The sequence below is a fragment of the Photinus pyralis genome, unplaced genomic scaffold (assembly GCF_008802855.1).
Source record: "Photinus pyralis isolate 1611_PpyrPB1 unplaced genomic scaffold, Ppyr1.3 Ppyr1.4_LG4, whole genome shotgun sequence".
Taxonomy (NCBI): domain Eukaryota; kingdom Metazoa; phylum Arthropoda; class Insecta; order Coleoptera; family Lampyridae; genus Photinus; species Photinus pyralis.
Genome location: NW_022170511.1, coordinates 6473532 through 6494702, shown reverse-complemented (window position 1 = coordinate 6494702; position 21171 = coordinate 6473532). Strand labels below are relative to the sequence as shown.

At 34.8% G+C, this 21171-nt stretch overlaps 1 protein-coding gene across 1 annotated transcript in view; it reads right to left on the bottom strand.

Annotated features, from left to right (window-relative positions):
• Window positions 1-21171, bottom strand: part of LOC116168018 (putative carbonic anhydrase-like protein 2) — a 257795-nt gene that overhangs the window by 233423 nt on the left and 3201 nt on the right. The gene's annotated exons all lie outside the window — the stretch shown is intronic.

Genomic DNA, 21171 nt, shown 5'->3' with positions numbered 1-21171 from the left:
TCATTTCAATGAACTTTTTACTGCTAAATTCACAAATTTGGTTGGTCCAAAATACGCGAGCATTTGCTTTTTGCTTTGAGCCGTACTTTTGTTTAATTAATAATCATATTCTAGATGTTCGGGATTCCTAACAAGATCCTTAATGTTAATCTTGAACTTAAAGGATAAATTAAATTAGATTTCAATTTAAATTTGGTTTGACTATAACCAACCACCACCAACTTGCAAAATCAAAGTCTAATCTTGTGTAGCTCATGAGAATTCTATAAGAAACGAAAATAGGACCTTATGTCGAAAAGCAAAGCACAGAATAAATCAAAGTTCCCTTATGAACAACGAGAAAAAATACGACACGTACTCGCATACGGTGGGCGACTTCCACTCCGATGACTGATGACTTGATGAGGTACCAACGACGGATAGGGTGAACACATGCACATTCCACGTGGGATTTTGTATATCCAAAGAATGTGGAAAAGTATGTCGCAAATGTCCGATGTATGTGCATGTGATATAAGTTTGGCAGACTTCACATAATACATAGTATATACGTTTTGGATGTTTTCTGTATATGCATAGGATATGCTGTGTATATTGGTATACTGACAACTGGATATACCATGAATATTCCTGTAATATGCAAAGATGTTCAATAGGATATTCTATGTAAATTGTATACATTCAGAATGGATGTTCTATAGAGATTCCTCTAACATTCGGGAAGTTTACTAGCATCTATACCTACATAAATAAATTCATTTCACTGAGTGAAGCTGTTTGTTTATTAAGTCTCCTAGTATAGGTACAATAGAAAATATGCTTAAGAAATTATTATTTTTTTATTTAACCCTGTCGTCTTAATTCATCTTGATCGTGTTCTTGTTCAACACTATAATAGCGCGAGTTCATAACAAATAGGTTGGTAACTTACCTGCCATTCTTGTCCTTATATTAATTCCCATCCAGTCTTTACATCTCACTAACACATATTTGCAACTTTAGGTCATGCACACACGAAATAAAAATCATTACTTTCACTGTCCAAATTAGACAAACAAACTCATTAATAGCTCGCGGAATAGCTCTCCCGATTTTAGAAAAATGAACTGTATTTACAATAGCACCTTACTGTCTTCATGAGACGCTAACGTTTGTAACGTCGGTAATACAGAAAACGCATGTATCTAATCCAAAACGTGTATACATACCATATAATCCCATGTATATACATAGAAGTCCTCCTGAGGAGGTATAAGATTTATACATAAAAGGTACATACAATGTGTGTGCCTAAACATCCATAGCCCATCCAAAATATGTATTTATAGAATATCCATACTGGACATAAAATACATATGCCAATAATGAATATACATAGTATATACATAAGATGAACAGGATATTCCCTGTACATTATGAATTTAAAATGTATATACATAAGATATCGAATGCTATGTGGGATATAAGTAAGATAATTACTACAGAAAAAATTAAATTAAACTCAATGTTTTTTGGGTCAATGAACAAGAATTCAAAAATGTGTCCTGGAACTTTGTTTTTTTTTGGTCGTTTTTGTCCAAATATTTGGCCTATATCTCAGAAAGGAAGCATTTTTGCGACAAAAATTCAAAACAAAATTCACAACTTCAAACGGAGTTCATACTTACTATTTTGTTACAAATCACCTTTTGCATGCTTGCTTAATCGAATTCAAAGAAGTTTCAACCCTTAAATGTTGACTCAGTTTTACAAATGTTACCGAAGTTTAAACCAATAGAAAGCGACAAGGAATTTACAGAAAAGGTACATTTTCGAATCTATAGCTTTGGAAATCGGTAGCGCTCAAAAGGATGCTTTACCTGTGGCACACATTAAACATTAAATGATTAAATTACTGGAAACTACGCAGTTTAACAGAAATTTTAGAAATGAAAGCACGAGGTTCTATTTGCACTATTAATGAAGAGAACTCTAACTAACTTACTGTTTTGATAAAGCATGCCGTAATTAATAATTTATAAGTACTGTCCATTTCGGATGTACATAGCAGAAATTAGTACGAACTGCGTGGGTAGGTACGCACTTTTTTATACTAATTACTGTCATTTATTGACTAGACAATTAAGTTTGGGTACAATGGATTCGAGACAGATTTCAATTAATATTGTAGCGACATAAATTTTAACGGTAGCTAAAGCAAACGGTACAAAATCAATAACCGCAACAAAACAAACTGTTATACATTTATTGCGGAATCCTAGGAAAAGTATAAGTGGTTATGTGAGACGAATACTGCGGAAAATAGATATATAACAAAACAAAGGGCGTGGAAATCAATCAACGCGTAGTCTCATATTCATCGGCTTCGATATTGTATTTTCTTCCAAATGTACCGCGGCGTTCCCCAGCGTGGATCCTAAAGGCCTAATATTACCTTCTTGGTAATTTGTTTATTCCGCCGCACACGGATCAATTAAATCTTTGTCAGAATCAGTTGAAGGACACAATTGACGTAAGTACGCGATTATCGAATGAGTTTAATGAGGGGGTGTGCATAAAAAGGTGGGCACTAAGAGCATATTGGAAAAATTTATTATTTAAGGAAACTACCATTGAACGTTATTGTTTACCTCCTTGTGTATACGCTTTAAAACTAACTCAATCAATCGGGAAATGGGTAAACTAGATTTTTTTAAGGTTTGAACAGTTTAGTTACCGCGTAACACAAATGTGAAAGATGAGTAACGGGCAAATATAGACCATAGCAGCTATCAATTAGCGAAAACCCAAAGTTTGTAGGTGACCCAGGGGCCGAGATCTCGATAGAACAGACAGACGATAGACAGACAGACAGACGACGGAAAATTAAGCGCATAAGCGTTACCTCAGCTAACCAAACATGCATGATAACCTATAAACACACAGTTCATTGCTTATTCGTGATTGTTTGGTGAAAAACGACATCCCAACCATGCCTCAGCCACCGTGCATATCAGAAGCACTTTGAGGATTGGGGGATTACACAGAAGGGGACAAAATAGATATTGATGAATAAGTAAATATTTTTCTAGAAAAAAAATTTACTTTTTCCATTGATCAAACCAGGGGGTACCGCAAATCTGATTAGTTCGTATCAAAAAAATGGTTTACTTAATTGCTAGAAGCCATCTTGAAAAAGTTTTGAATTAATCAGTAATTAAGTCAGGGTCATTCTGAAAGATTTGAGCCACAATTAGAAAATCATTTGCCTTTGGATACCGGGTTTGTTAACCGTGCAGCTAAAAGTAAACAGAGAATCGGGTTCCGGATTAAGAAGAATGATTAGAGCAGTTTACGCTGAAAAATTCCAGTGCGTATCCGCGAACTTTGCCACTTGAATAAATGAATACATAGAAGCGAGTTAATTGAATCTGTCAGTTTGTTACACTACAAAAATGATAATTGTGTAATCGGACGAAGACCATCGCAAAATACGCAAGTTTTGGTAGTATAAAATAAACGACCATATTTCGACCAAAGAAAACCTAATTAAGCGCGCCAGTATATTTTCTTTGCAATAAAGAGGTATTTCAAAAAAATTCAGTGTAGTTAAGTAATGTGTGAAATTTTCGTACACGAATTCGATCAGCATGAATTGAAGCTTCAATGAACACTCGGTACTCAAACGGGCACTTCATTATGAGAATAGTTCCGGAGCTATGTATTTCTTTTCTATGAGTTGAAGTTAAAAGCTAAAAGTAATTGCTCTAATTCGTAGCATCGTAGCTGCCGATAAGGAAATCAAGATATTGTAACTAATTTGTATCCGTTCCCGTGGGGATGTTTAAATTGTCTTTGCATCCGAAAGCTCACTTCGATTGGAAGAGAAGGGAAAATGAATATCCTATCATTTCAGATCCGATAATCATATCAACAATTGGCCGATTTTAGTTCCTTAGTACTAATTTAAAACTAGGATAGAAACCGGCAAGGTCGCTCGGTTACACGTAGATGATCCCAAAATTCCGGGACGCGGTCGTTATTTACTGGACTACCGATTTTAGAATTTTAACTCGGCAAGCATAATTAACCTTCGCTAATTCGATGTGTTGCAGCAAATTTTGTTTTGGTGTCAAATGAAGCGCGCCTCATTAGCATAAATTTCAAGTCTCAGATGTTTAGGGTAACAGGGGATCCAGTAATTAACAAGTTTTAATTTTTGGACGATATCACTCAAGTACTCCAGTCGACGGAAACTCCAGCATTCCCTTCTAGTATTTGGAGATTCTCATAAAATGTATGAGCTTGGTTTAGATGGGATCTTTCGATCTTTTTGGATATTGTCGTATTTTCAAAGTGGTAAATTTTGCATTTTTATTGAAAAGAATTTTGATTTCTGTTCCCGAACCATTTACTTTTAAAGGTAAGCGTTTGATATTTTCGTTTGGTTAATTACGAAGGGGGGGAGAGGGGGTGCTTTCCTTTGTTTTGTTTCCCATTAGATACAGTTAGTTCATTTTTGCTTCCGTTCCTGCTTTGAGGAAATCGCGCCTTTTTCCTTGTGTCGTAATTCCGCCCGTGGCTTCCGAAACCGACCGTTCTTGGTCAGGAGTAAGGATCGAAAATCTCCTGTTAACCGTATTATACCAAGGAGACTACCTCACCGTCCTGCCGACTTCCTAAGGTTCCTAAAATGTTTCAAATTACCTGCATAGAATTGTTACTAGTTTATTTTGCGGATTAAAATTGATCTTTTGGATCCTACCAACTTCTTCCATTTCATGGTATGCAACCGGTTTGCACGGACTACCGAAGTTCGTGGCATGCTTACTATCTAAACACAGAAGTTCATCGTTCATTCAGAGAGCAATGCCAATTCCAATCTAGACCACCATTCTTTGATCTTCCCGAAATATTGTCGATGTAAGGAGGATCTATCGAGCTTGTTTCATGTGTCTTTTTAAGAAGGTACAGTGCTATTCATTTATTTAGGTACCTAAACAGTTAAGATCTTTAAGAAAAATCACCGTAACCGATTGCCGATTGAAATTTAAAATTTATTAAGGAAAACTGGATATCTGTGTTCTTAAAGATATCAACCTCTGAGCAAATGTGAAGCCGTTTGTATTGCATGCATTTTTACCATTTATGAATCAACCAGTGGGTCGTTAAAAAATATCAGTTTTTCAGTTAAGGTTAGTTTGTTCAAAATTAAAGCAAGAAAATCTCCAAACACATGGGTCCTTACGATTATTTGTAATTTGTCTATAAAAATTGTGCCGTATATTGGGTTAAACAATTAATTATGAAAGGAGAGATCCTAAAATTGATCTTAAGGGCTAGCCGCAGGTGTGTTACTGATTTTGCTAAAGAATGTTCAAGTTCACCTGGAAAGTTTATTTCCAACGAGGGGTAGTCAACCCCCTTAAAATGCCCACCATTGGTATTAGTGTGAAGCCGATTCTTTAAAAACGACGTTCAATTAAAAATCGCTTTGTAAGTGTAACAGAATGGTTCTTAATATCATTGTTTTGTTTCATTTATGTCCCAGCTTTCAATTCATAAATGACGGTGAACGAGAATAAACTTAACTTTAGAATAAGACTTCCGAAAGATTTGATTGGAGGGTTTTCTTTTTATGATAATTTCATTTTGTATGTAGATACACGATGAGAGGTATATTCCATTTGCATGTTATGACTAACTCAAGTTAAGGTGACCTTCGCTTTTTGGATTTGTAAATCGCTTGTTTCGCACAAGGAGACATTTAGGTAAAAGGCGTCAAACGCGAAACACAGCTAATTAAATTTACATAGTCATTAATTAACCTTCCCCTTCGGTGGTACTATTAAAACATTAACACTATTTATTCCTAATTGTCATTGTACGATTTTCTCCTGCCTTTTTACTAAGCGACGCGACGCGATCGACGGATCTAATCATATCCAAGTTTTTAGCCAAATTTGTAATTAATCTCGTTCTAACCTCCAGAGAATATGGTCACATTAAACATGCACAAATTTCGTATTCCTGCGATTCAAACACCATTTACGAAATTTACATTTTCAATTGTTAAGGATGTGCATACGTAGTACAGTTTCATTATAATGAGATAAATATGTAGATTGCTGTTGATATTTATTAAGATACCCTACTAAACCCTTCGCTGTAGATAAATTTAATATAAACACATTCGACATCAGTTAGCTACTTTCTTAGTGCTTATCTAGTAATACAATAAGCATTTCTACAATATTTCCCTAAGCAGAGTGGCAAATGTAAATAGATATTGTAGGAAATAGCAAATACCCATGTAGTAGAATGTCACAGTGTCATGATTTATGCTTGAGGAGAGCTACGCTATATTTAAATAGCACTAAAGTAATTAAATCGTCGGGAACGCCTTCCACTTTGTCTCCCCTAGTTAATTGGACCCAATCTATCGGTTGTACTAATGATTCTTTTATTTGTAATCAATATCTTCTGATGATAATTATGGAATGACAAATTAAGAATTCGCTAATGTGGGACATCCTTCATTAAAAAATAACGCACTAATGCTAATATTAATTAAGGGTATCAAACTTTGGACGTTCTCTGTTACAGTATTTACGAATGTAGTTCAAAGGAAATGTCTTAAGGGTAACCAGGTTTGGTTTAATAAAATTAGAAGTGTGGCATTTGTATACATTTAATCAACTTTCGTATTGCACATCGTTATTTAACTTCGCTGTTGGTAAATTTCTTGAACCACATCAAGCAACTGAAATTTGCAATATTGCTTTGTTAAATTACGTTGAGCCAGGGCTTTGAATAATTTTATTGTTGTGCATCTCGAGGATAGATTTTTATAAGATAATTAAATACAGCACGATGCATAAAACATTGCCTTATACTGCAACATTTAACAATTTTGTTATAAAAATAATTAGTATGCAAAGGCTCCAAACATTATTTACACTACTAGCACGAAAATTCACAAGAGAGGTAGGGATTAAGTTAGAGAACGATTTTTTCGGGTATTCGGTTTTGGGCCATACTGCTGAAAATATAGTTATTTCGAGAGACTTTGGAGAATCACGTAGTTTCCCGCGAAAATTTCGTTCCGGGATCGTCAGAGCGAAAGTTGCTATATTTTAGGCCATCAGAAAGCCTAACGAAAATTATTCGGAACGTAACCAAGTTTATATTTCGGATATTTCTTGAAAGTGAAATTGTCACATGAGTACCGTGAGTTTTACAGTTGAAAAAGCTAACTATAAGTGAATTAAATAACCGTAATTGTTTTGAATCTTATACCCCAGGAGGAATTATTGTGCAATCACAAAAAAGAACTGTAACGCTTATTAAACGCGTTTCCATCGCATAGATTACAACGCTACTCGGTCGAGGACAAATTATTAAAAGTTTTGGTGTTTCCGTCGATACAAAGGATTATTGTTAACATTCAGTGTCAAGTTATTTTGCCTCGAATGAACCAAAAGAGGAATTGACCTTTGGCATTAGAATTCGTAATCATAAAATTGTTGTAGTTACACAAGAAACATTAATACAATTTTTTCTTAATGAAAGTTCCTCCTGTTGTAATATTAGAAAGCTTTCAGAACCGTTAAAAGCCCGTTAGAAACAAACTGGCGTGATAATGAAAACCTCACTTGCCTGTGACTTATAGACATAGAATTTAACGTACGAAAATATGTTATCCAGAGGGTACTCCGTATAATCCATAGGAGTGAATCCCGGCCTCGCTACAGATCCATTTCGTCCATACTGTCCCTACAAGTAGGGCTGTCCCAAGTCTATTTTGTATGAAGATACAAATCTAGAGGCATATTGAAGCCGTTATCTTTAAAAAGATTTGACTATAATTAGATATATTGCTATGTAAACTACATCATGCGTTTTATTTGGTATTTGCGTCTACAGTAATGATGGGTCACACTGTATGTGCTAAATTCCATTCATTTTTGACGATAAATATTGGTCTCTAATTTAGATTGAACACAATTTCCATCATGTTATTCGAATTTGAAGTAGTTGTTGATTTTATTTAGAATGGTTAATTCAATGAGGTGTAATTTCGTTTAAATAATCGCCTTTTGGTTTGTGTATTATGTTGTTTGGATAAATTTGTTTTGGAAAACTTTATCTCATGTATTATGTGTTACCAGAAATTTCAATGTCTTTTTTAAAAAAATTTTTCGATGTAATTGTTCACCAAGAAGTGAAGGCGACCCCCATTTTGTTTACGGCGTGTTTAGTGTACACAATTGTAAGCCTGTCTTTTTGTTTGATTTTTCCCAGTGGTCCCACTGAGGAAGGACAGCAAAGTGCGTATGAAATATTTGGATTACCATATAAAAATACTAAACGGAGTCTGACTTTTGAGCCTACTCACCCTACAAACCTTCACTTCAACACCACCTAAGGCCGAAAGAAAAACCTTTTAATTTAACTCATGTTATCTCCGGTCATTGTGATACGCTGCGTAAAACTAATCAAGTTAGATAATCAGACGTTTTTCGTCGATGTAAAACAGATGTTAGTTGTTCAACTACGCAGTAATGTTGATAAGACGATGGAAATGGTTCAGAAAGCTAAAAAGAAAGGGACATTGTATTAAATAGGAGAGACGGACATGAATCGTGGCTTGTTTGATGGTGTACGTTTAATTCTTGTTTTTTTTTTGGTTTGGTAGACGTTGAAACGTTTCCGCTTATTGTTGGGGTGATTGGCAGCTTTGCCATATTTGAGCGTATTATTGCAAGACGATCCTTCTTGCCAGTTCTAAAATGAGGGAAGTTTTTTAAGTGCTCTAAAAAATTTTTATTGCGCTGTTGTACCGGATCCCACTCAGGTTAGGTTTCCTCGTGAGGATTACTGCTAGTATCGGGCTCGTTTGTTCGGATAGAAACCACAAATCTACTCTAGTGCAAGTTTTTATTCCAGGTGTGATTTTAGCTACAATATAATTATACAATTGAACTTAAGTGGTAACATTTAGTTGCTAGGTTTTATAACTAACTACTCACCTACAATATAATGACCAACTTCTAGCTTTAGCTTAATTACTAAATTAAGGGCGGCCCGAAGTTCAGGGGTCAGCATATCGATATAAAATAGCCTTCTCGTCGATAGGAACAATTTTTGGAAAGTCCTGACCCCGATGAGTAACAGGGCACGGAAATATTTGGCTAATCATAATTTAAATGTTTGCATTTAGATGGTGAAGCCATCTTACGGGTTTACTGAATACTGTAAAATGCGACCACTAAAAATAATAAACGCAATATTCTGTGTTTTGCTACACTGTTTAAAGTGAATGTTCAAGTTAAATTGAAGAAGTGAAGTTTACGAAAAAGTTAGTCGCAGCATTATGTTTATCGAGGCTTTACCGCTTATGGGAGGTATCAGTTAAAGAAAGATTTTTTTCACCATCAAAGAACCAATTTTACATCTTTAATTACAACGAAGCCAATGTCGTCTAAATCAAAATTTAAGTGCAATCAAAGAAATAAAGTCGAAATCGATCGCCTAAAGAGGAACTTTTATTTAATAATAGGTAGCTCTAAATATATAGAATACACCATTGATTAATGACCTATTACCACATGGAGTCGTACATCAATCAATCAAAGAAATATCAGTATTTAGTGTTGTGATATTTCCGATTACACTTTAAGGTAATTAAGATTTCTTGAATTGTTTCAATCGATCGCTTGTTGCGTGATATGTGTACTCTGGCCCCGAGAGTCTATTTTTCTTTCACCTTGACGATTTTGTTCAATAAATTTGTTTCATGTTTTGTGTTTAGTCGAGTCCAAATTACGATCTAGTCCAGAGTAGTTGTACTAAATTTAGGTATACCAGGGTTTTGTCAGGTGTTTAAATAAACGTTTGTAAGATAATTCTTTAGAATTGTAGAGGTGATCAGTCTTATCGAGATTTTTAGTTGTGGCGGATGTTGGTTGTGCCCTGGAAAAATTATAATCATTTCGTTAGTACCAGTGTTTAATTGAACTAGCTGGACAGGTGCTTCTGGGTGCTTTAGTGACCTTTTGTCATTGCACATAGTAGTATGAACACATTGACATTGGATCTGCAAAAAAATTAGCTTTTCATTTAAAATTGGTTTGTTTACAGTTCAGGAAACAAAATCTTCAAATGAATGGATTCAATTTGATTAGCTATAAAGTGAAGTTTGTATAAAAACGTTTACCGTGCACTGTTATTAAATTTGATATTGAGGTATCTAGTTCAAAAGGTTGCGACCACGAAATAGATATATATTTAGGTTCAAATTGCCTGTAAAGAAAGTGTATATTGGATCTAATATTTCGTTATTGGTTTTTTCATCAATATAGTCAACACTTTATGGTATTTTTTTATAGTTAGAAAATCATTTCCTAAAATTCAGTTTCAGAAACCGATAAAATGAGAAATCTTCATTAAAGCGATCATTATAAAATTTATGTGGCAATCATCCCAGGAAACTTCATGATACTTCGATCCCCACGTGGGGCGCCATATGAATAAACTTAGGGGTCGAAGTTGCTTGGGATAAATGCCACCAGAATGCAGCCTCCCGTTCGGATTAGAGGTAGACTTAACTAATGACAATCGGATTGAATGATAAAGGGATGAACTACTACCGGGAAGCAGTCTCACAACCCGTACCGAAGAAACACTTAACTGTAGTTCTGATAAAAGGGTAGTAATGCACATATGCTATTTGTCGAAAATATCTCTTTATTATTGTGATGCGCTTCTAAAAAGCTAATTACCCTGACATAGAAGCTTACGGGACTAAAATTAATTGTTTAGGGTCACTTTCATAAATGAAACTTGCTTAGTCAAAGTATTACCACTGACATACGTCTTTGTATGCAGTTTCTCAAAAGGAATTATTTCTTATAACGAGAAATGCAAAGTGTTACAATTGCTTCATGACCTATACACGCAAATAACATTATGAAATTTTAATATAAACGTCTATGTCTCTAGATATTATAAATTTGGAGATTAAATGTTGTTTAAACATTTCCCATACAAAATTAGACGGAAACCATTAGAATCATCCGAGAATTGACATCTCCGAAGTAATGCCCCATGAAGATCCAAATCGTTCCAAAGATATTTAGCGACGAATGTACTTTGTTCTTGAATAGATTTGTGAACAAACACAATTGTAGGTACTGTGATAATGAAAAAACACTTGTTTCGAGAAGACTGACCTAATTTCCTCATAAAATCGATGTTTTCTTGGGAGCAAATTACTGGGTCGACATTTTAAGAAGGATCAGTATCTATTGAACTAAGTGATAGAGCCGCTAATCACTAAATCTTTGGAGGGTCATGTGAGCGACAATGAGTACATGTTCTAGACGCCGAATATTTGCTCTTTCAACAAGACGGGACTCTCTCACATCATGCTCTGACTGTCAGGATGTGGGTTAGTGGACAGTATTTTGGTAGATGGATTGACAGATCGTCAATACGGCAGCCGGCATTTAGGCAGAACGTACCACGGATTACCCATAGGCCCTAAATACACGAATTTCGTGCGTTGGAAACATCGGGAAATAAACTTTAGTGGGAAACGTTTTTTTCCCTCCACTTACCATTTTTTTCTTCCAAAAGCGCGAATTTTGGTTTCAGCTAGGGAGCTGTTCTGTTAAGAATTTGCCACATTTTTTTAAACGGAAAGCCCCTTATATTTTGACATATTTTGTAGCTGTTCTATGGAAAAGTGCGCATCCTACTTGTAATTAGCAATAGTGCCGGATTGAATTGGCACGTGAAATAATGCAATGTATACACATAGTGCGCGCAATTGTAAAACTAGGACAATAATTCCGAAATTGTATTTTTCATTCAAAAATAAAGCTTAATTTCCCGAAAAGTTTAAATTGATACAGAAGCGGTGCGTCTGATTGAATTTTACAAGCAAAGATGGTCTGGATGCCGTACCAATTTAAACTTCGCCCCTTTGGGCAAAAATTCCATTTACTTTACTTTGAATATGTGTGTATTTTAGGTACTCCTTTTTATAATTTTGTTAGACGACTCAATAAATGACTATTAAGGAACATGTGTTAAGGACAAATTCTCCTATCGAACGGTAACATCGATTCGCACTTATAAGAAAATTAGGTTGGTACATTCGTGCTCGAATATCATAAAATCCAAATTTGCAACACAGCAGTCTCCGATGAATGAAATATTTTTGTATTTCAAGATTGTAAAGTTAATCCCATTGCGTTATACTTGTGTGATTGCTCGTTTCCCTTATTAGGTCAAATGGAATTATTCATTTACCTGTATTACAAGGGATCCTCTACAGTCTACACAAACTAGATTACTAAGTGACAGAACTCACCCTTGATAATGCTGAAAATCACAACGCCACTACAACCAAAATGAAATTATTCGAATATTAATACATAACTACCCTAACGAAATTTGACCCATCAGGCTAATGTAAAACTGGTATACACGTACATTGATCGTACGTCATTTTTGGCGCCCTCAGTGCGGCGTTAGAATAAATTTCCGTTTTTTTTAGTAAACAGAATTTGATTGAAACTCATTCAGTTTGGTTTAAATACAATTTTTGGTAAACATGAAATTGTATGAACTTTACGAAGAGAGCATTTAGGTTTGGATTTAACTTTTTCAGTTCTTTTATTAGTTAAAAAATGGTCCCAGATGAATATTGGTTTTGGGTAACAGTTCGAAAACAACATGGTCGTTATTAAACAATGCATTTGTTTTTTTAATTACCTATAATCGTCAGTTGCACAGGGGAGTCTAAGTTATATAGAACATCCGTTTTAATAGGGATATAAGGTTACATTTCTTAGTAAGCGTGAGATAAACTCATACCTTAAAAACCTTAAACTTTAGGAGAATGGGATTAATTATTTATCGACCTTTACAACCATCTGAGACACTAAGCAATGAAAATTGAGACATTGCCATTATGAGGAATAATCCGCCATTGGGGAGTAGAAAAATTACTGGCGTAAATGCAAAATAACACTAGAAATTGAATAAAGAATTTCCCTTCTCTCTAAAAACAATGCTTTGTATATGTCCGCGGGAAATTCTGTAATGCCCTATTCGCGAAGGATACCAAATCAACACTCTCAACCGAATCATACAGCATCTGGTAAAGCAACCGTAGTCAGTAGCGTGTTTGGCAGACAGCTTCAGTGGCAAACATATTTTCACAATATAAATTTTTATATTTTGATTCGATATGAAAATTTAAAAGTGATTAATTAAATGGAGGATTTAATTGCTTTAAGTTCTTTGCAATGTAGCTTATTAAAGCGGAATGACATTATCGGATGGCGATTCAAAAAGAGAAAGAATAGATAGCAATCTTAGTTAATTAACTTTGTTCTCAAGAATGTTAAAATAACGCTGTCATTCCTATATAATTGATACCGTCGCAAAGTCGGCAACATTTTTTAAAAATACAAGGAAGTTTTACTAACTAATTAATAAATTTTCATGAAAAATTCTACGTGATTCGTTGTTCTATACAAGCTAAATAAATCCGGAATATTTCAGACTGAAGGGAGAGGTGAACTGCAAGTTCTAAGAGTAAACGTAAAGTTTCATCATTAAACTGCATAATATGCAGGTCATGTTTCCGAGAATTGTTGAAATTTATTTTTAATGAAATGCATTATATTAATGTTACACCAACATTTTTAAACTTCTGGTTTTACCTAAATGAAAGGAAGTATCCTGCTTCAGTTTCAATGCTGAACATTCTTCTAATTGACAAAGAGCTTTTCAATTTCTGGTCAAATTATCTTTTTAAGGGGGAACCTTTCTATAATAGATTCACCTAATAGTAAAATGAAGTAGTCTAGACAAATACTTAATGATTAAAAGTGGCATGGGGAACTAAGAATTGACATGGTCCCTTTTTAGCTTGTTTTAGAATTTAAAATGTACAAGTTTTTGTTTCCACACCAAGAAAGCGTTGGAATTTGTTCACAATACTTGGCCAAAACGTTTGACTATACTCAAAGATAACCCTTAGTCAGGGTCAGAGTCAAGGTCTATTTTATTTCATCTTACCTACGCCTTGTTTATAGAAATTCAAAAGATGGAGCTTGGATGACACTGCGAAAAAGCATGAAACTGAAAATCATCAATTCGAAAATATTCATACCTTTAATAAGAGGTTAAAAAATAGCAATTGCTATTTGGAAACTTGGAACTTTCAATTACAAAGATTCGAAGTAAGTTAAAAACGCGAAATTATGAATTAGAAATCAATATTCATTGATTAAAAGGTAACTTCTAATTTTGTGTTCGGACTAGAAGAATCGTACTTGAGAAAAACTTGGTGCTTGAACCACGGAACTTTGAACTACTAATTGGAAATTTTAAAAAGATCCAGTTCTATTTCTAGATTACAAATCAAAATCAGAAGTTCTATTCATTTGAATCATGAATTCAAAGTGTTCAAATGCAGCCTCGAATAAAGCGCGTTAAAGAGGCGTTTGGGGCTCACACCCCGAAACCACCAATTCGAAACTCGGAGAGGTCGCAAATATTATTACGTTCACTTTGGGCAAGACATTGCCTAGAGATAATTAAGCTCACGGTAAGCTCAGGCAAAGTAAATGTGGGTCGGGGTGAATATCGGAATCCTAGTACACTAGCAAAAATAAAGAAAAAGCAGGAGAAAAAGGGAAATAATAGTAAATCGGATAGACGCCACTTAGTCCTTAGTCACTTTCAAAAGAGAGGAGAGAATACTTACCAAAAAGGGGAAAACAAGGCAGACTAAGAAATCCTTATTCTGGTCTTGATAAGCTAAAGGAATAAAATACTTGATAAGGATAGAACACAAGCAATAATTGACGTCACAACCGAGGGTGATTTAATGAATGATCTCAAATATTGCAAATAGGACACTGTAATATAGATCTGCGATGTCATATTTAAATTAATTTTTTGTAAAAATGGGATCAATATGTACTTAGTGAAAGTATTGATATCAAAGCAGGCTGTATCATAAAACAACGGTGCTATAATCGTTAAGTGAATATCAAAAAAATGTAATAATTACAATTCGATTGCATCGAAAACCTGTCTGTAATCAAACTTTAGATCAAGGAGTCGACGAAAAATAAAAACTACTTTTTGAACTACACCTCTCAGCGGCCTTGTTGGGCTCAAGAAGGACGCTTTTTGCCAATCTGTAACAGACAACGACACAAACAAACAAACAAGCAAGAGGGGTAGTGAATAACGCGGCACATAAAGATTGCTTAAGGAATACTAACGTCTGACAATGATACGGTACTCGTATACTAAACCGTAATTAATACTCAATAGGAATCAATAATTCAAATTTACACTAGCAAAGCAAAATTTTGGTTTCATGGTGCACAAATATCTAAGTTTCTAATCAACAGCAATACAATCTAACCAATTCTAAACGTAGATCAGGTGTACGAACAAATTCTTCGGAGTAAATCAAACATTACGTAACTAAGAATTGTATATCCGCTTCGGACAAAGTCTCTGTAACTTCAAACACTAGTTTACATATCAACGGAAGCTAATATCTGAAGTAACACAGCTAATCTAAAGGATACAATGTATTTAAACTAACAGAATGAATCTTCGTAGTAATCACAAAGTAACGTAGACAAAATCGGGTCTCGATAAGTATAATCTTGGTATCGACACAGGTAATGTAAGTAAAATCAGATATATCGGAGCAATTTACAAGATGGCGGTGGAAGTTCCCCAATGAATTTTCCTTGTGCAATATTAAGAAAATCCACAACTCTGCGGTTCCCACTCAGGCATATCGACGTAAAAAGCAACAGTCGGGTAGGCAATAATGAATAAGAGAGTAAGCCAGAAGTAAGGATCAGAAAACGGTCTTAGAAATTGTAATATATATCCGCAAATGGCGCCAGCGAAATGTCAAAAGCAAAATAACAAGAGAAAAACTTCACTAAACTAAAATTCCACTTAATTTGTTGTACCCTGTAGACTTTCGATGGTATTTAGTGCACAAACTGCTCACAATTTCCTTTGCCACTTTTGTCGTATGCGCTCCTCGCAAAATTCGATAGTAGTTTCCGTGTCGCCCTTTACGTCGTGTGTGAATACGTGAATTGAGGGCTAATGTTCCTAATATAAAATCAATTTCCATTTGAAACTACAGGTTCGTGTGGATACGTAAAACGTATCAATAATGTAATAGGACAGCAGTTGCGATTGAATTAATGTAGGGCACTATTAAAACAGCAAATGTCATTGCGTTGCGGAGCACTAAAAAGATACTGCACCAACATTGCGTTGTTGTCAAGCACATTCCATTGCAACATATTTTCCGTTAGAGTTTGTTTGCTTGCTTACTAAAATGGGTAAACCACTTGTAACGCGTCACCACATACCATATTCAACGTACTTATAACTTTAAAATTCGCTGTAAAATCCAAGCATCAACCGAATCAACACAATCCAGCCTAAAAATGTCTTACTTGGAGGGGATGACTCAAATTTCAGAATACTGTACGCTTCCTTTACGTGAACGAACCGAAAAATTGTATGACCAGCTACTTCTCATAAATTCAAATTGAGTGATAGTATAGAACTACCAACCTTTTTGCGTAAGGGACATAATCATATTGATCATTCAATAAATTACCAGAAACGTAATTAAAATGATGATAACCGTTCATTATGACAATAGAAAAATGTAGTTAAGAAACGGATGGACAGACGGACAAAGTTCCGCTCTTTGACATAAAACGCGTTACAATAACGCCAGTTATTGGACGAGTTTTCCACAATCGGTATTAGCAAAGAGTATGATTACCCACAATTATAAATCAAGAGCTTAACTTTGTTATACACCAGTCGATACCGAAGTTTAAGATTAATGAGTATCCACACGAATACATTAGGGAGTGTTTATCGGGATTAGGGATTATACTAAGTTGTTATTTATAACTGTATATTGGTATTACTAAGCGCAACTGATGAAATTCAGTTAATTACGTCTATGAAAAGGTTTCGAACTGCTAGTTCGCTTTACGCCATTTACGTTTGAGAGCTTTGGTACAAGTTGCTAACAAAGACGTTCAATTTATACTATTTCCTTTAAATGGTTAGTGTTATTTTTTTCAGAAATGGAGAACTTAGGACTTCCAACAACGTTGCTCCTTATACAATGCCAAGGTTACTGTTAATCGTTAACCTTCATAGCCCAAACGTTTTGTTTCCAAATAAACGAAGGGTCCAAAGTATCTTTGTCAAAAGACGTAAAATATGCGTTTATTTTTCATGGTTGGCTTTTTTTAGACAAAAAAATATACAGGGTTTTCGCTATAAAAAGCGTTGCACGTCATTGATTTGATGACATCAACAATACACAGCATTGCCAAATATTTCTAAGGTATGCTGATATATTAATCTTTTATTTAGGAAACACTTTTAGGTTATGTTTCTACCATCCAGATTCCAGAGGAACTAGAAAATTCAGAGATCATTTTGTGGGCTCTCTGTGTGAAACCAACCTACTGTGCATCAATAAAACCCATTCCTACTGTGCTGTGACGAGTTCAAGGAAAGTGCAGTCCACTAAGTGACAAGTGTAGTACCTACTATTAGCATTTTGTTTATAACGTATCGCTGCCGTTGTGAGCAGAAAGATGAGGAATGTGGGCATTGCGGCATTATGTAAATGTTTCGGAAGTTATAAACCATTGCATAGGCCATCAGCAAATAAATATCAAGTTAATGCTTGCTTGAAATCTTGACTGATTTTACGTTATTTGACCAACTCTTGCTGTAGTGGAATTTGAGACTAGTAAGTTCAACCGAGACAAAAACACAAGAAATTTTATTGAACTACATAAAATGATAATCAACATAAACTGATATGATCGTAAAAAGGTGAAAGATACTTTTCAGACTACGTAACATGCCATTTTGTTAACATAAAGAAAATAAATTTTAATACACAGTTCTCGTGACTTAGGTAATTGCAGTTTTATTTATTGTCCAGTTAATCGTCATCACTCAACTATCATTTTCACCCAGTTTATAATAATTGGGACCATTTCTGCAATATCCTATTGTTTTTCGCGTTCATACCATTCCTTTATTAACTTTTCGGTGTGATTAATTGAATTTTTCCACATTTCTGAGGTTATAATCGCAAGTGCAAGTTTATTGTGTAACCAATCTTGAAAATCTGCTTTTCTCCACGAGTTGTTCAGATTTTGTGTCAATAAGGTGCTGTGGTAAGAAGCATTGTCCAATACGATAACACTTGGTTCTTCTAAATTTACTAATAATTGTTTTTCAAACCAATGTAAAAAGTTTTCACGATTCATTTCTCCGTGGTAATCGCCAGTACTTTTAGAAGCAAATACGAGATCTGCGATATCAAAGCTTCGTTTTGTTTAAAAGCTTGGGAAATTCTGCTGACCGTAGAAATGTTTAAATGTAATGCTGCCGCAACGCGCTGAAGGTAATCACAATTAGTAGAAGTAGTCAGAAGTAATTGAAACCATTCTTACCTCTCGAACTGAACCTAATGGTAATAAGGAGCCCCCATTATCTCGTTCCTGTTCAAAATATTGAATTAAAGAGTAAAGGAGTTCCTTCACTTTACTGGTCAAATGTTTCGGCATTGTGGCGAGTACAAATGCAAATAACGGTAGAATGTACACAAACAGCAATTTTGTTCTGAACAGAACACATTTTTTTGGACTAAGAGTGAAGATGAATAATAACAACAATCACAAGAATAACCGAAAACTTTCACACGCAAAAACCGAACAAAAGGGTCAAATGTCAACAAATATTACAAATAACGTTTGGCAACATTGTAAAAAAATTCCGAATCTGCCAACTTATTCTCCCAAAAAGTAACTAAATAATAATGAATATAAATCCGCCAAATCTTGATTTAAATTGGCATGCCATTTTCTTCTGTTGATGACGTGCAACGCTATTTATAGCGAAAACCGTATACTACCAGGAATAAAGGTATGGAAAACTAGATGTTGAGAAAGAGGTGGTCTGAGAGGGTTAGCAACGAAAAGATACTAGGAATAATAGGAAAGCGAATGTCATTGTATAAAACACTTAACTCAATACCTTCTGCAGGGGCACCTCTCAAAAAGCATTATGCGGGTCACTCTGTAACAAAACAAGAGAGGGGCAATAAATAAATAAATAAAAGAAATTCGAGAATGTGACTTGAACATGTGCTAAGAGGAGTAATTTGCTGAAGGCCGTGATTGAAGGAGCCGTCGATGGAATAGGAAGATGATGTTGGAAGATGATAGACGATCTAAAAGAGGGGAGAGAATAGGCTGATATGAGAATAAAAGCTATTGATAAAGAGGAGTGGTAGACGGTAAAATAGAATATGCGTACAGCCAACAACTTATCATCATACCTAGTATAAGTAGCTTTGCAAAACCATATCACATTTTGCTGTAATGCCGTGTAGAACCTGACAATCTCTCTCTGAAACTAAATTTCTACCTTCTTCAACATGTAAATTACGAAAGCCCGCCATACTAAATGTGCAAATGATCTAGCATAAATGCTTCGATAAATATTCAAGAAGTATTCAGACAGAAAATGGCCACGTTTTTATATTTTTGATGATTTATTATAATTATGATCGTACAGAGTATTCCAAAATATGTGGCATAGCAAGTGAAATATATCTTGAGTATTTCCAAAACTAGTTAAACTAGTTTTTTTTTATCGATGCAGAATTTATTCTCCATGAAATAAAAGGATGTACAAGGAAAAAGGTTTTCGCCCTAAGGGGAATAACTTCAGCGCATTTTTCAAGCATTATCAATTAATCCCAAAACGCTATAGCTATATGCGCTATGTTTTTCTTTACTAGAAGCATCTATGGTTAAAATTTAAAAGAAATGTCTCTATAACTAAATAATTAAGTTGTTATTGCTCACATCTGATTTTTACAATACGCGATATGTCTGCCTTTACTAGAAATATCTGCAGTTAAAATTTCAAAAAAATATCTTAATAAATAATAAAGGAAAATATCTAATTAAATCAGAAAGTTGTTATCACGCATCCGCACATTAATCACCATTCTTGACTCAGGTCCTACAGCTATAAGCTACCGAACGAACTAAATATATTGAAATCTGTAGAAGTGGGTAAGGCACGAAATAGTTTGAGTTTTATACCATACGAGTGTAAAATTAAATTCAAAAACGCAAGGGAAATTTTCAAGTACGACCTTGCACCACGAAACAACGTTATGAAATCCCCTTCGCGAAGGTCACCGAATGCGTTTGGAAAAGTTACAAAGTATAGGTATCTGGAGGTCATTTGATTTGGTTTTTCTAATACGTCTAGGAAAAACCACCTTTTATTATCCGATTTAAAAGTGATCTTTTGTAATTCCAGTTCACATTAGCATATTACCAATTTTATTAGCCTCTCCTAAAGTTTACGTAATTATAGTGCTATTACTAACGCGTAACTAACGCATAATGTGTATAAACCTGGAAAAAATAAGGATTTTCAAGCAAGAACTAGAAAAATCATTTATTAAGGGTTGCTCGGGTTTTGCAATACAGCACCTTATTTTATGTATCCTTTTGCTTTTGCATTCTTCGCAACCTTGGTCCAAAAACTATAGCTATGACCTTGCTCCAGAATCCAAGGACATGACCTTGGACAAGTATCCAAGAGCATGACCATTAAAATGTCATGACCTCGGGGAAACTCAAGGCAATGGCCATGACTTGGAAAACACCCAAAAGCCCATGACCTTGTGATGTCACAAAATCCGTCTAGTGCCTGGACTCCCTTATACTACACCTATCTCTATAGCACACTGAGGGTAAGTACCGTGAACTGTTCCCTCATTTCGTTAGAACTAGCCTATGAAAGTAGAACGTATTTTTAACTAAATTTTACTCAGAAACCGCAGTAAAAAATCAGGTTTTTGGTAAATAAATACTCTTTAAAATAAATCCTTCTGTATTTGTCGCATGCACCACTTTGCTTCGACCAAAACGCATGTTTCTATTGACGTTCGTTTTCTGATTATTTCAGACAACACGCCTTGTTTTAAAGATATCGTGTCAACAGTAATAGTAAATAAAATATCTTTCCGGTGATTTAAAGAGTTAG